Raw genomic sequence first — 15040 nt, 5'->3', positions numbered from 1 at the left:
AGAGAGAGAGAGAGAGAGAGAGAGAGAGAGAGAGAGAGAGAGAGAGAAAAGCTTCCAAATGAACTACAAGATCATTGATTTGGGTAGTATATTTGGACAGTGAGGTCTGTGGATCTACCTATCTCTGATTCCCCAATGCTGAGATTGAAGACCTCCAGTACTCTTTATTTGGCTTTTTACATGGAACTAGGGATGCGAAATTCAGGTTATCAAGTTGTGTATCAAACGCTTTAGCAATTGAGTCATCCACCCTGTCTAGTAACAATTCATAGGAGTTGTAAAATTTTGAATGTGAAATATATAAAACTATAATTCTTCTGGAAGTTAACATAGATGAATATTTGTATACAGTTTAGTTGGATTGATTTTGCTGTTTTGTGACAGGGTCTTGCTATATAGCTGTAACAAGCATGGAACTCCCAAGTTGATGCTGAACTAGTAGGATTCTGCCTGTCTTTGTCTCCCAAGTGTGGTAATAAAGGTAGGAACCAAATGTCTAGTCTTTTTTTTTTGATACACAAAAAAGTATTTTTAAATGGACTTATGAATTAGTTAAAAAAACTTCATGATATTAAAATTTATAACTTCTTTTAATCAAAACAAATCATGAAAGGATAGAATATGTTAGATAAAAACTGTGATTTAATAGGATCTACATGTTTTTCACTAATTTGCTTCTTCCTATAACACATATAAATACATTTAAAAATTATATAAGTCCTACAACCTATAATGAAAATCTAAAACAGACTCATTGAAAGAATTTGAAAAGAGGGTATGTCCATTTGTAAAACTGGAAGAATTATTTCATCAAACTGCTCTTTGATGAGTCTCTATGAAAACTTAACATATGCATAATTTTTGAAGCAAAATTTCTACTAATGAGTACATAGCTAACATATATGTGTATATATTTGTATTCAAAGAATATGAACAACTTCCCTAAAACGATCTTCCCTGATATCTAGAATCTCAGGGGTAGGGAGCAACAATGGCTATTAACAGAGAATGGAACCAAAGCATAATAAGCTTCTCTAAAGAAATTTGAATAGAGTATTATAGATAATTTAAAGAGTCCCAAATGATATTATGTAAAGTAACATGGTACAATTTCACATGCTCTACAATGCTAAACAGAATATTAAAATTAAAAAAGCCACATGAGATACTATACTGTATAAGTCAATTGATATAAATTTCAAAATAAATTGAAGTAAATTAAAATGGTGGAACGTGAAGTGGTGATAGTGCTCGTTCTAGGCCACAGAGGGCTTAGGTAGTAGAAAATAAATTGGCTTAAACTGTCAGTTCAGCCACCTGCACACGTATGATTTGAAATTGTTGCAGTCTGCCAATTTTCCTTTTTATTTCAGACTTATTTTACAAAAGCACTGGTAGATATGCACAGAGAAGGCAATCCACAACTGTATTTAAAAGGAAATGACTGAAATACTAGTGTGTAAAGCACAGATTCTTAAATTCCAAAATGCAATCCACAGTGTTCTTCTGCTTGCAATCATACAAAACAAGACTTTAAATGAGAAGGTTTATCTGTGAAGTGACAATAGTGATGAATTTTTTCTTGGGAGGTATTATTTTTAGTCATTATTGGGTTACTGGATCATTTTGGATGCATTGACAGAGTATGAAAGGAATAAATTGCTGAGGGCTTTGCACTTAATCTGCTGTGCTTGAGTTAGAGTTTTACAAGGTTATCATTTTGAGAACCATCTCAAAAGACTAGTTTGCATAATCTCTGATTTAGTGATGTGTACACCAATCCCTTAGCATAAAAATTACAAACATTAACTACCTTGATTGGAGAAGGACAGTGACTGTGTCAAACATAAAAATGTATAAAGCATTATTAATTGTTATAGATGTGTTAATTTCAAAGAGATTCATAACTAAATATCAGATATTAAGTAAGTTAAACATAATATTTTTATTTATATGAAGGCTATATCTTGAAGGTCAAAATGATTTGGGGTTTACCTTTTGATGCTTCTTTCCTTGTCTTACTGATGGCCATGTTCGTTCTCTGTCTTTATCTTTTGTTCCAATTCAAAAATATTTATATCCTGATTCTATCTATTTATGAGGACATCATTTATATTGAATTAGAGCCCACAGCAGTATTTTCATAAATCAGTAGTTACTTCAACAAATTCTCTGATATCAAATACAGTTTTTTTTTCTTTGTACTATGTGTTAAGACTTCAACTCCAAATTTTTGGTGATGATTTTTTCTTCCTACAAAGGTGTGTGTCTGTGTGTATCTACATGTGAGTGTGTCCAAGTATGTGTGTTTGCATTTAATACAAAAAATCTCAAATATTTAAAATTAATTTTAATATTGGTAAGTGGTATTTATGTCCAGAGAAGCAAAAAACCAATCATCATTATATGAAAAAGGAAGTGACAGCAACTTAAATGAGCATATACAATTGATAGCTAATCCATTAATTCTAAAGACTGAACTTTTTTCCCTTCTGATTATCCACAAATTTGAACCTTTACAATCATTGTGATTACATTTAGAGAGTGAAAAATTTCAAAACAAGTAACTAAGATTTAATACAGCTATAAAATATTGTCTAAGTCCCATAATACTGGTGTACTTTGAAGAGAAGCCAAAGAGAAGCAGACAAAAAAAAAAAGAAAAGACAAAAAAAGAAAATATCATCATGCAAGAACATAGCAAAACATGAACATCTGCAAGGCAAAGATGGCCATAGGAGGGTTACGTCCCTTAAAATTTTCTGGCTTAATTAATGTATACATTTAATTTAAACATTATACATGTGTAAAGTATTTTAAAAATTTATATTGGTTTTTGTGAATTTCACATCAGGCACCCCATTCCCACTCATATACTACTTCCCATGTAACTACCCTCCACTCTTTCAACCTCACCCACAAGAAAGAAAAGAAGTAAAAATGTATCTCTTTGTGGAAACTAGTATATTACAGTGTGTACCAGAGTGTACCCATTTGTCCACACATCTTTCCCTGCAAATGTTGCAGTGATTCCTGGGTATGATAAAAGTCCTCTGGCTTCTGCTGTTGCATCAATACTGGAACTTCACTGGAGCTCCTCTAAAATATTCTGTTGTTGCCCTGTGTCATAGAGATTCTGGAGCTTTGCCTCCATAAGACTGGCTCCATTCATGCACTCCAAAAGTTCATCAATGATGTATATGTTGGAGTAGGCCAATTTACAGCCCTGAATCTGGGTCTGCAATGTATCTGAGCTAGTAATACCTCTGGTTCACCCACTCTCATGCACTTGACGGCAGATCATCGTGAATCCTGTCAACCATGGCCAGCTCTACCCTGCTGCCCAGGCAAGGTGCAAGGGCTACCTTCTAGCGTTGCAGCTGGTGAAGGAAAGTGTCAGTTATCCCACTCTCATGTCCCCAGAATCAGCTCTCCTGCCTGCCATAGATGGTTAAAGATAAGAGAGGGGAGAAAAATATTTCTTCTTTTTCCCTACCTCCATGCAGCAGACTAGAGGAGACACATAGACCTTAGAGATGGCTAATCAGCAATCCCACATCTAGGGTCAGCTCTACTGTACTACCCAGGTGAGGTGCCAGGGCCATTATCTCCTGAGTTCTCCAGTATGTGAGAGACAGGACCATCTCTCCTGCTCTCATGAACCCAGGGTCATCTCTCTTGCCTGCCACAAATGATGAGGGGCTAGATAGGAGCAGGGTATTTTTCCAGTCATAGAAGAAAAGTGGTAAGGCCAGCTTTCCCATGGACTTATCCTTGAGACAAGCTCACCTGCAACTCCTGCAATGTGTGGCATACTCTCCTGAGTACTGCACCAGGCTAAGGTTGAGTACAGTTCTTCAGTTTTCATACCTCCAAGGCCAGATCACCTACAATGCCTAGATGAGGGGTAGGAACAGTTCTGTACAGCCCTAACTTCAACATGTCCCTGGGCATACCACAGGCTAGAGATGTCTTCCCAAACTTTGTTGGTAAAATACCCCCTGCCACTGCAGAGCTACAGGCCCAAAGGTGGTCTTCAGGGGCAGCACAGGCCAGGACCCTACCATGATCTCAGATGGAATAACTTTCTATTTATATCAGGTTGTTCCTCATTACTTTCCACTTTTCAGTTCTACCTCTTTGCATTGTTCCTACATTCTTCTTTTTCTGTGTTCCTCCATTTCTATACCACTTATTTGTCGCTTTTTATGGAGTCTGTGATCTCTGAGTGTCTGGGTTTATCTCAGGAGTTATTTCAGGAGTGCTGTGCCTCACTTGTGCATTATAGCACTGGGCAGGTGTCATCTGCCCAGTGTGATCTGCTCCTTAAAACCTGCAATGTACCAAATTGAGTCTTCTCAGACTAGCTCCCTGTCTAAACCCTGTGGCACTGGTCTGTTAGTTGACACAGTTCTCTCCTTGTGCAGCCCATCATAGTGGCCACTTATGAGGTTCATCTGTCTTGGGCTCCCTCCTCTGGTGGTAGGGCTTCTTGTAGTCTTACCCTTGCTTCCTGTCCTGGGAGCCCATCCGATCCTGCCTAGTGCCACACTGGGGATACTTTAAAGCTCACTTCTTTCAGGGAATGTTAGGCTACAAATGCAGATGTTTGTAGGTCAGAACACTGAACACAGACACAAACTCATCTCTGTTGCTACCAGTTGATGCATATGTGATACAACAGCCACACCTGCAATGCCTCCAGTGGCAGGGAGTTAAATCTATGGAACTCCTGGAAGAAAGGAAGCATAGAGACAATGCCTGCACTAAGAGATGAAAGAAAAGAACACCATCTATTCCTTTTATTTCTGTCCAGCCTAGGGGTGATATCACTTGCATTCAGGGCATATATTTTTGTATTAGATAATACTCTCATTGAATGTCCTCAAAAAACAAAGGTGTGATTTTCTCATCTGGTGGGCACAGCCCAATCCAATCTAATAGAGAATAAAAATTCTTCAGATCAAATGTATGAATTATGGAGTAACATATATTCAGACTGCAGCACTGGACATGGCCAGACACAGCATTCACATTCATCTACAGGTTAGAACCAAGTGAGTTTTGATGCTTTTCTCCAAGAAATCTCCATAAATTCCAAATCTAGCCAAAGTTCCACATTCAATGACCCAGACTAGTGGCCACACTTGAGTACACTACAAGCCATATTACACTAATGTGGAATGGATAAATCTCACAAGGTCCCAACCCTAGACAAAGTAATGTAGGAAACAAGAAATTTGAGAGTGGGAGAAAAAGCGTTTTTAGGAGATATCACACCAATTATTTATTCAATAGAAAATGGTAATATATATATGTGTGTGTGTGTGTGTGTGTGTGTGTGTGTGACATTATATAGACTGGAGATGTTGTATTTATGTATTTATGGATAAATACATATGTCTATCTATCAACAATTAAAGAAACGAATAAGGTCAGGTACATTGGAGTGTTAGGAGGTAGGACAGAAAACAGGTGAGTGATGTAATTATATTATAATTTCAAACAAAATTATTCTAAAATTTTCATTGCTATGTTCTTATGCCACTCCCATTGAATCAATACTATTACTTAAATATATGCAGTTTTCTTTATAAAATGTTTACCTATTATTTGCAAATTTTGTGTTTGTATTCAATTTATCTTGATTATATAAACACTCTCTAAAAAATTTTCTTAGGAACTTCCCCAACACAACTCCTTCCCTGCTATTTGTTTTCTTTTTTCTGTTGTTTTTTTTTTTTTATTAGTAGTGTATATTGTGTCCAATCAGTCCTTGCTACATGTGCATGGTATTGGAATTATCAACTGGGTTATGGAACCCTAAAGTGACTCATCTTCAGCAGCAATGAACTTGCAATTATGACTTAAAAATGAATGGGATGTTGGGATTCTTTCCCTTCATCATACTTGAATTTAACTGGCTTGATATTCTGCAGGGACTGATCATATAATCACAGCTTTTGTGGATTTATGGGTGCAACAGTAATCTAAAGTCAAGAGAACAACATATTACAGCAATCTTCCCCTTCTCCAGTTCTTACACAATTCTGTCCCTTGTTCCTCAATTTTCTTCATGCCATATATACATGAATGTTCTATTTATAGCTGAATTTTCAGCACCTTGAATGTTAATAATGAGTTTCCGTATTAAACACTAACCGCTACAGAAAATTTTTCTAACCAAGTCTAAAAGCAGCACAGATCTATGGACTTAAATATAAATATTTACAAAAGGGAACTTGACAATAGGAATATTTAGTTAAACAGCATCAGTAGGTTCCACCTTTGGGAATATGATTTCTGACCCATGGACTTTGGCCATGCTTATAGTATGAGGCACAAATTGCCTCTTATAGAGAAAGCTTTTTTCTATCAAAAGAGAAATTATTTAGCTTCCCAAATATTCTTGCCACTATTGCACCAGTAAACATATCATACCTGGTAGATGAACCTACATAGAAGCTATAGTACTGAATATGACCACTGATGCCTTTCTTCCACCTGAATCATCCAGTGACCTTTACAATACTCTGAAAGCTAACCAGCAGCTAGAGAGTTCCCTGGCCAGTTAAAGATTTATTTCTGTCTGTCCTGCAGCTAAATTGTGTGGTGCCTTCTTCAACTGAGAGTTAATTTCAAGTTCTGGTGGACACACAGACATAGTGACAATAGCCTATATTCTTTTATATTATTTATTATATTATTTGGAGTACCTTAGTGTCTTCATTTACAAACAACTCCTAGGAAGGTTATGTGTGCTAGCATTAACATTTTCAACAAATATTACTGAGAAAGCTGAATTTACACACGAAAAATGAAATAATCCTTACCTCTCATCCCCCAAAACTAAATTCCAAATGGATCAAGGAAAACAACATAATATTTGATACTCTGAATTTCACAACGACGAAGGTAGGGGATATTCATGAACTCATTGGAACAGAAAGGGACTTTCTGAATGAGACTCAGTTAACACAGGGATTTAAAAAATTAACAAATGGGATCTCATTAAAATAAAAGTTATGAAGCAGAAGACTCTACAATTTAACTGAAGAGGCAGCCTGTAGAATGGAAAAATATTTGCCAGTTATATATCAGACAGAAGACTGGTGCTTAAAATACATATATATCTCAAAACATTAACCATCAAGGAAATTAATACAATTAAAAATTGCATGGTGGAATGGAAGAAAAACTTCTATTTTTTTAAATTAAAAATGGGAGCTCTGACATACCCAGGATCACAGATGACACCTTAACATCTGCTCCAATACCTAGCATAACTGGGATCCTCTGGAACCCAGGGAATGCAGGAACCCCTGCACAGCAAGAGGCACACATTTGTTCCAGTTATCATCTGTGCTCAGAGCAGATCATGGTTTCTGGATCCCACCCACTACTATAACACATAGAGGCAGCCTGAATTCCAGGAGCTCTAACACATCAAGGAATTCAGGATCCCAGGATCACAGAGACAGCTGAACTCTAGGAGTTATAACACAACCAGGATCACCAGAACACAGGATCACAGTCTCACAAGAGGGAAAGGCTCCAGCAAGGCCAGTTAGCTCTACAGACAACCAGATGGTGAGAGGCAAGCAACAGAAATCAATGCTACTTGACAACATCAGACGCCAGTTCTTCTTCCACATCAAGCCCTGGATACCCCAACACACCTGAAAAACAAGATTCAGATCTAAAATCCCATCTGAAGAAGATGACAGAGGACTTTAAGAAGGACATAAACAACTCCCTTAAAGAAATACAGGAAAACACAGGTAAACTAGCAGAAGCTGTTAAACAGCAAACACATAATTCTCTAAAAGAAATACAGGAAACCACAATCAAGCAGATGAAGAAATTGTAAAAACCAAGGATCTAAAAGTGGAAATAGAAACATTGCAGCCAACACAAAGGGAGAGAACCATGGAGATTAAAAAATCTAGAAAAGAGAGCAGGGGTCACACACATATTCATCATCAAACAAACAAATGTTAGATATAGGCGAGAGGATCTCAGGCATAGAAGATACCATAGAAAACATTGACACAACAATCAAAGAAAATAAAAAGCACCAAAAGTTCCTCACTCAAAATATTCTAGAAATCTAGGACAAAATGAAAAGACCAAACCTAATAATAATAGCTATAGAGTAGAGTGACAATTCCCAACTCAAAGGGCCGGTACATATCTTCAACAAAATTATAGAAGAAAACTTCCCTAACCTAAAGAAAGTGATGCCAATAAGCCTACAGGAAGCCTACATAATTCCAAACAGATTGGACTGGAAAAGTAACTCCTCACATCACATAAAAATCAAAACACTAAATGCACAGAAAAATGAAAGAATATTAATAGCTGTGAGGAAAAAAAATCAAGTAACTTATAAAGGCAGACCTATGAGAATTACACCAGACATCTCATCAGAGACACTAAATGCCAGTAGATCCTGGGCAAATGTTACACAGACCCTAAGATAACACAAATGCCAGCCCAGACTACAATACCAAGCAAAACTCTCAAATTTCATAGATGGAGAAGCCAAGATATTCCATGACAAAACTAAATTTAAACAATATCACAAATCCAATCCTACAAATAATAATAGAAGGAAAACTCCAATACAAGTAGAGAAAATACATCCAAGGAAAAGTGAAAAATTAATCTCATAACAAATTAAAACGAAGAGAGCCACACAAACATAATCCCACAAAAAAAAAAAAAAACAACAAAAATAACAGGAAGCAACAATCATTGGTCCTAAATATCTCTCAATATCAATAGACTCAATTTCCCAATAAAAAGACATAGACAAAAAGCCTGGATACATAATAAGGACACAATATTTTGCTGGATACAGGGAACACACCTTAGTGTCAAAGACAAACAGCCACAAAGTAAAAGGCTGGAAAATATTTTCCAAAAATATGGTCCCAAGAAACAAACTGGAGTAATCATTCTAATATCCAATAAATTTGATTTGCAAACAAAAGTTATTTTAAAAAAGATGTGGAAAGACACAGGAAAGTCATCAAAAGAAAAATCTACCAAGATGAGATCTCAATTCTGAGCATCTATGCTCCAAATGCAAGGGCACCTATATTTTAAAGGAAAAATTACTAAAGCTCAACACACATATTGAACATCACACAATAATAGGGGAAAACTTAAACACTATAATCTTACCAGTGGACAGATCTTAGAAAGAGAAAATAGAGACACAGTAAAACTAACAGAAGTTGTTTAGATTTAACAGATATTTGTAGAACATTTCACCCTAAAATAAAATAATTTACCTTCTTATCAGCACCAAAATTATCAGTCTCCAAAATTGACCATATAATCAGACACAAAACAAGCCTCAAATGATACAAGAATATTGAAATAATCTCATGCATCCTATCGGACCACCATGGTTTTCAATAACAACAAAACAACAGAAAGCCCAAATATACATGGAAGCTGAATAGCTCTCTACTCAATCATAACTTGTTCTCAGAAGAAATAAAGAAAGAAATTAAAGACTTTTTAGAAATTAATGAAAATGAAGGTGCAACATACAGAAACTTATGGGACACAATGTAAGCAGTGCCAAGAGGAAAACTCATAGCTCTGAGTGCCTTCATAAAGAAATTGGAGAAAGCATAAACTAGCAGCTTGATAGCACACATGAAAGCTCTAAAACAAAAAGAAGCAAACACACTCAATAGAAGTCAACAGCAGGAAATAGTCAAAATCAGGGCTGAAATCAACCGAGTAATAACAAAGAGAAGTATACAAAGAAATTAACAAAACTGGAGCCGGTTGTTTGAAAAAATCAACAACATAGATAAACCATCAGATAAACTAACTGGAGGACACAAAGACAGTATCCAACTTAACAAAATCAGAAATTAAAAGGGAGATATAACAAGAGAAACTGTGAAAATTTAAAAAAGAAACAAAACTTACTGCAAAAGCCTATCGTCAACAAAACTAGAAAATTTTGATGAAATTGATGATTTTCTAGACAGATACCATGTATTAAAGTTAAATCAAGATCAGATCATCTACCTAAACAGTCCAGTAATACCTAAGGAAAGAGAAATAGCCATTAAAAACCTCCCAAGAAAAAAAAAATGGAGGTTTTTATCAAAGGGTCAGATGGTTTTAGTGCAGAATTCTACCAGACCTTCAAAGACGAGTTAATACCAGTACTCCTCAAATTATTCTATAAAGTAAAAACAGAATGCTAGCTAATTCATTCTATGAAGCCACAGTTACTCTGATATCACACAAAGACAACAAAGAAAGAGAACTTCAGACCTATCTGGCTTATGAATATCAATGCAAAAACACTTGATAAATTTCTCTCAAACTGAATCCAAGAATACATCATTCACCATGATCAAGAAGACTTTATCGCAGGAATACAGAAATAATTATTTGATATATATAAATCTATCTTCTATATAAACAAACTCCAGGGGGGAAATATGATCATCTCATTAAATGCTTAAAAGGCCTTTGCCAAATACAATACCATTTCATCTTAAATTTATTGGAGAGATCAAGAATTCATAAGACATACTGGAATATAATAAAAGTAAACCAACAGCCAACATCAAATTAAACTTAGAGATACTAGAAGCAATCCCACCTAAATCAGGAACAAGATGATGTTGTTCACTCTCTCCCTATCTATTCAATATAATGCATGAAGTTCTAGCTACAGCAATTAGAAAACAAAAGGAGACCAAGGGAATAAAAATTTAAAAGAAAGAAGTCAAAGTATCATTATTTGCTGATCATATGTGAGTGTTTATAAGTACCTCTAAAATCCCACCATAGAACTCCTACAGCTGATAAACATCTCCAGGACAGTGTCAGGATATAAAATTAACTCAAACAAATCAGTAGCCTTTCTTTATACAAATGATAAGCTGGCTGAGAAATGAATTTTGGGAATAACACCTTTCAAAATAACCATAACTAGTATAAGATATATTGGTGTAATTCTAAAGAAGCAATTGAAAGATCTGCATGACAAGAACTTCAAATCCCGGAGTAAAGAAGTGAATGAAGACCTCAGAAGATAGAAAGATCTCCCATGCTCATGGATTGGTAAGATTAACATAGTGAAGATAGACGTCTTAGCAAAAGCAATGTACAGATTCAATGAAATCCTCTTCAAAATTCAAGCACATTTCTTCCAGACATGAAAAGAATAATTCTCAACTTCATACAGAAAAAAAAAAAAACAGGACAATTTTTAACAATAACAAATCTTCTGAGGAACCACCATCTGTGACCTCAAGCTGTACTACAAAGCAATACCGATAAAGACCATATGAGATTGATACAGAGACAGACAGTTTGATCAATGGAATAGAATCAAAGAAACCAGAAATAAACCCACAAACCTCTAAACACTTGATCTTTGACAAAGAAACCAAAAGCATACGTTGGAAAGAAGAAGTATCTTCAATAAATGATGTGGGTCTACCTGGCTATCTATAGATAAGATATCTATAGATATCTATAATAAATGATTAATAGACCAATATTTATTATATTGCTCAAAACTCAAGTCCAAGTGGATCCAGAACCTCAACATAAAACTAGATACACTGAAACTAAAAGAAGAGAAAGTAAGAAATATTACAGAAATCATTGACACATGGGGGAAATTTCCTAAATAGAACTCCAATGGCTGAGGTTCTAAGATCAACATTTGATAAATGGGACCTCATGAAACTGAAAAGCTTCTGTAAGGCAAAAGACACCATCAATAAGAAAAAATGGCAACTTACATATTGAGAAAAATCTTTCATTAATCTTACATCTGATAGAGGGCTAATATCTAAAATATGTGAAGAACTCAAGAAGTTAACTTCTAAAAACCAAATGTCCAAATTAAAAAAAAAACAAACTGTGTACAGAGTTAAAGTGAGAATTCACAACGGAAGAATCTCGAGTGGGAGAGAAGCACTTAAAGAAATATCCAAAGTCCTTAGTCATCAGAGAAAAGCAAATCAAAATGACTCTGAGATTCGAGGCACACCAGTCAGAATGGCTAAGATCAAAAACTCAGGTAGTAGCACATCCTGACAAGAATTTGGAGAAAGAGGAACACTCCTTTTTTGCTGGTGGGCTTGCAAACTGATAACAACCATTCTGGAAATCAATTTGGAGTTTCCTTAGAAAATTAAAAATAGTTGTACCTGAAGATCCAGCTCTACCACTGTTGGGCATATACTCAAAATATGCCACACCATACCACAATAACAAGTGCTTCACTGTTTATTACAGCTTTATTTGTAACAGCCAGAAGCTGGAAATAACCTAAATATCTCTCACGTGAAGAATGAACACAGAAAGTATGGTTCTTTTTTACAATGGAGTACTACTCAGCAATTAAAAACAATAACTATGCCGGGCAGTGGTGTCACACACCTTTAATCCCAGCACTTGGGAGGCAGAGGCAGGTGGATTTCTGAGTTCGAGGCCAGCCTGGTCTACAGAGTAAGTTCCAGGACAGCCAGGGCTACACAGAGAAACACTGTCTCAAAAAACAAAACAAAACAAAACAAAACAAAAAAAAACAAAACAAACAAAACAAAAAAAACAAAAACCAAAGAAACAAAAAAACACAATAACTTCATGAAATTCCAAGGCAAATGCATGGAAGCAGAAAAAAATATCTTCCTGATTGATGATATTTTGTGTCTGTAACCCAGACACAAAAGAACACACATGGTATGTATTCACCTATAGGTGGATATTAGCCCAAAATCTCACAATACCTAGGATACAACCCACAGAGGGTAAGAGTTGTAACAGGCAGAAAGTTCCAAGAGAGGATGGTTCAATCCCACTTAGAAGGTGAAAGGAAATTGTGGGAGACAGAGGAAGGGAGGGACCTAGGTGAAAGAGCTGAGGGAGAGGAATAGAGAAACTGGTCAAGTATCGGACAAGGGATATAGGAGAGAAGAACAGAGGGATAGGAGAATGAATGGAAATATGCAGTGTCTGGGATTGGGTAGTGGGGGACCCTCTAGAAAGTACAAGACAGCCAAGAGGTGAGAGACTCTTAGGACTCAATAGTGGTGACTTTAGACAAAGTGTCCAAAGGGAAGAGGGAACTCGAAGAGTCAATCTCCAATAGAAAAAAGGGTCTCAAATGATGGGATGAGGTTAATAACCCATAGTTAAAATTTCTGACACAGAACTGTTCCTGTCTAAAAGAACTGTAGGGACAAAAGTTCAGAAGAGACTCAAGACAGAAGCCTAGTACAGTTGACCTCTCAGAGGCTCTACCAGCATCGGACTGAAACAAATGCACCTACACCCAAGCAATGGATTGAAGTGAGAGACCAATATGGTTGAATTAGAGGTAGAATTCGAGAATCTGAAGGGGAATGTGACACCATAGGAAAGCCTGCCGTCTCAACTAATCCAGACACCAGGGAGCTCTCAGAGACTGAGCCACCTATCCGGCAGTACACACAGGCTAGTCCAAGGACTCCAGTACATATATAGCAGAGGGCAGCTTGATCTGGCTGGAGGAAAATTAGCATCATACCAGAGAGACTTGAGGCATCAGGGAAGGTGGACGCCTATGAAGGAAGGGAGCACTCTTTCAATAGCAAGGGGGAGGAGGAGGAGGAGTGTGATGAGGAAATGTGAGAAGGGAAACCTGGAGCATGGGACAATGTCTGGAATGTAAATAAATAAAATAAAATAAACTCAAAAATATCCAGCTATATCAAACATGTTCATTGCTGCTCTGTTCATAACTGAGAGAACAATATAAATGTTCCTCAACAGAAGATTGAGTACATTTGTACCATGGAGTATGCTAGACCATATGCCTTTTCATTTTAAAACAATGTTCAGATTTTCCTCACGCCTCTCCAGCCACCTTCATCAGGCATTCAAAGCCTGAACCATAAAGATTAGCTTCCCTTCTCCCAGCCATATGCCCTGCTGGCTGAGTCCTCTGGGGTACCTCAAGCTCACCTGAACAGTCTGCTATCCCCAGCAGACCATTCTCCAACCATCTCTCTGCTAACCTTTATCAGACTTGTGGTTCCTGAACCATACAAACCTGCTGATCTAGAACCATAGAGCTCAAGAATACCCATCAGAGGCCTGCCACACCAAGAATAATGAGATTAAAACTTCTTCAAATACCTAGTACAACAGGAGGATCCAGGGACCAATGCCATTCAGATGGCTAAGGCCTTGAAAGAACACAATAACAAAAAGCCAGGGCAATATGAGATCTTCAGAGAACAGCTACCCTACTACAATAAGCCCTGAATATCCTTTAAAAAAAAAAAAAAGCAAAAGTCAATGACTTTACAACTAAGGGAAAAAAACAACAGATTAAAGCATAACCAATAGAATAAAGGAGATAGAAGAAAGAATCTCAGGTGAAAAAGACACAATAGAAGAAATTGATAACATCAGTTAAAGAAAATGTTAGATCTAAAAAATTTTCTGGCAAAAAAAAAAAACATCTAGGAAATCTGGAATACAATGAAAAGATTTAACCTAAGAATAATAGGAATAGACGAAGGAGAAGAATCACAGCTCTGAGGACCAGAAAATATTTTCAGCAAAATCAATGAAGAAAAAATTCTCAACCTAAAAAAAGAGATACCTATCAATATACAAGAATCTTGTAGAACACCAAAATAGACTGGGCTAGAAAAGAAAATCCTCATACCACATAATAATCAAAATACAAAATGTTGTTCTTTAAGAAAGTCAACAATACAGACAAACCCTTATTGAATCTAAGCAAAAAACAGAGAAACAGTATCCAGACAAACAAAATCAGAAATAAAAGGGGAGAGATAGCAATAGACACTGAGGAAATTCATAGAATCATAAGGTCTTACTTCAAAATCTGTACTCAACAAAATTGAAAACTCTGGTTGAAATGGACAATTTTCTAGACAAATACTCATTACCAAAGTTGAATTAAGATCAAGTAAACTATTAAACTATGTAAACAATCCTACAACCTCTCCAGAAAAAGAATCAATCA

At 36.2% G+C, this 15040-nt stretch overlaps 1 non-coding gene across 1 annotated transcript; it reads right to left on the bottom strand.

Annotated features, from left to right (window-relative positions):
* Positions 1-4584: 4584 nt before the first annotated feature.
* LOC114609686 lies at positions 4585-4712 on the bottom strand. The gene has a single exon (XR_003709571.1). It is a non-coding gene; the product is annotated as a small nucleolar RNA SNORA17 (small nucleolar RNA).
* Positions 4713-15040: the final 10328 nt, after the last annotated feature.

This window comes from Grammomys surdaster, unplaced genomic scaffold (assembly GCF_004785775.1).
Source record: "Grammomys surdaster isolate TR1022 unplaced genomic scaffold, NIH_TR_1.0 61, whole genome shotgun sequence".
NCBI classification, from domain to species: domain Eukaryota; kingdom Metazoa; phylum Chordata; class Mammalia; order Rodentia; family Muridae; genus Grammomys; species Grammomys surdaster.
The sequence above is the reverse complement of the archived record's forward strand: the minus strand, read 5'-3'. Positions and strand labels throughout refer to the sequence as shown.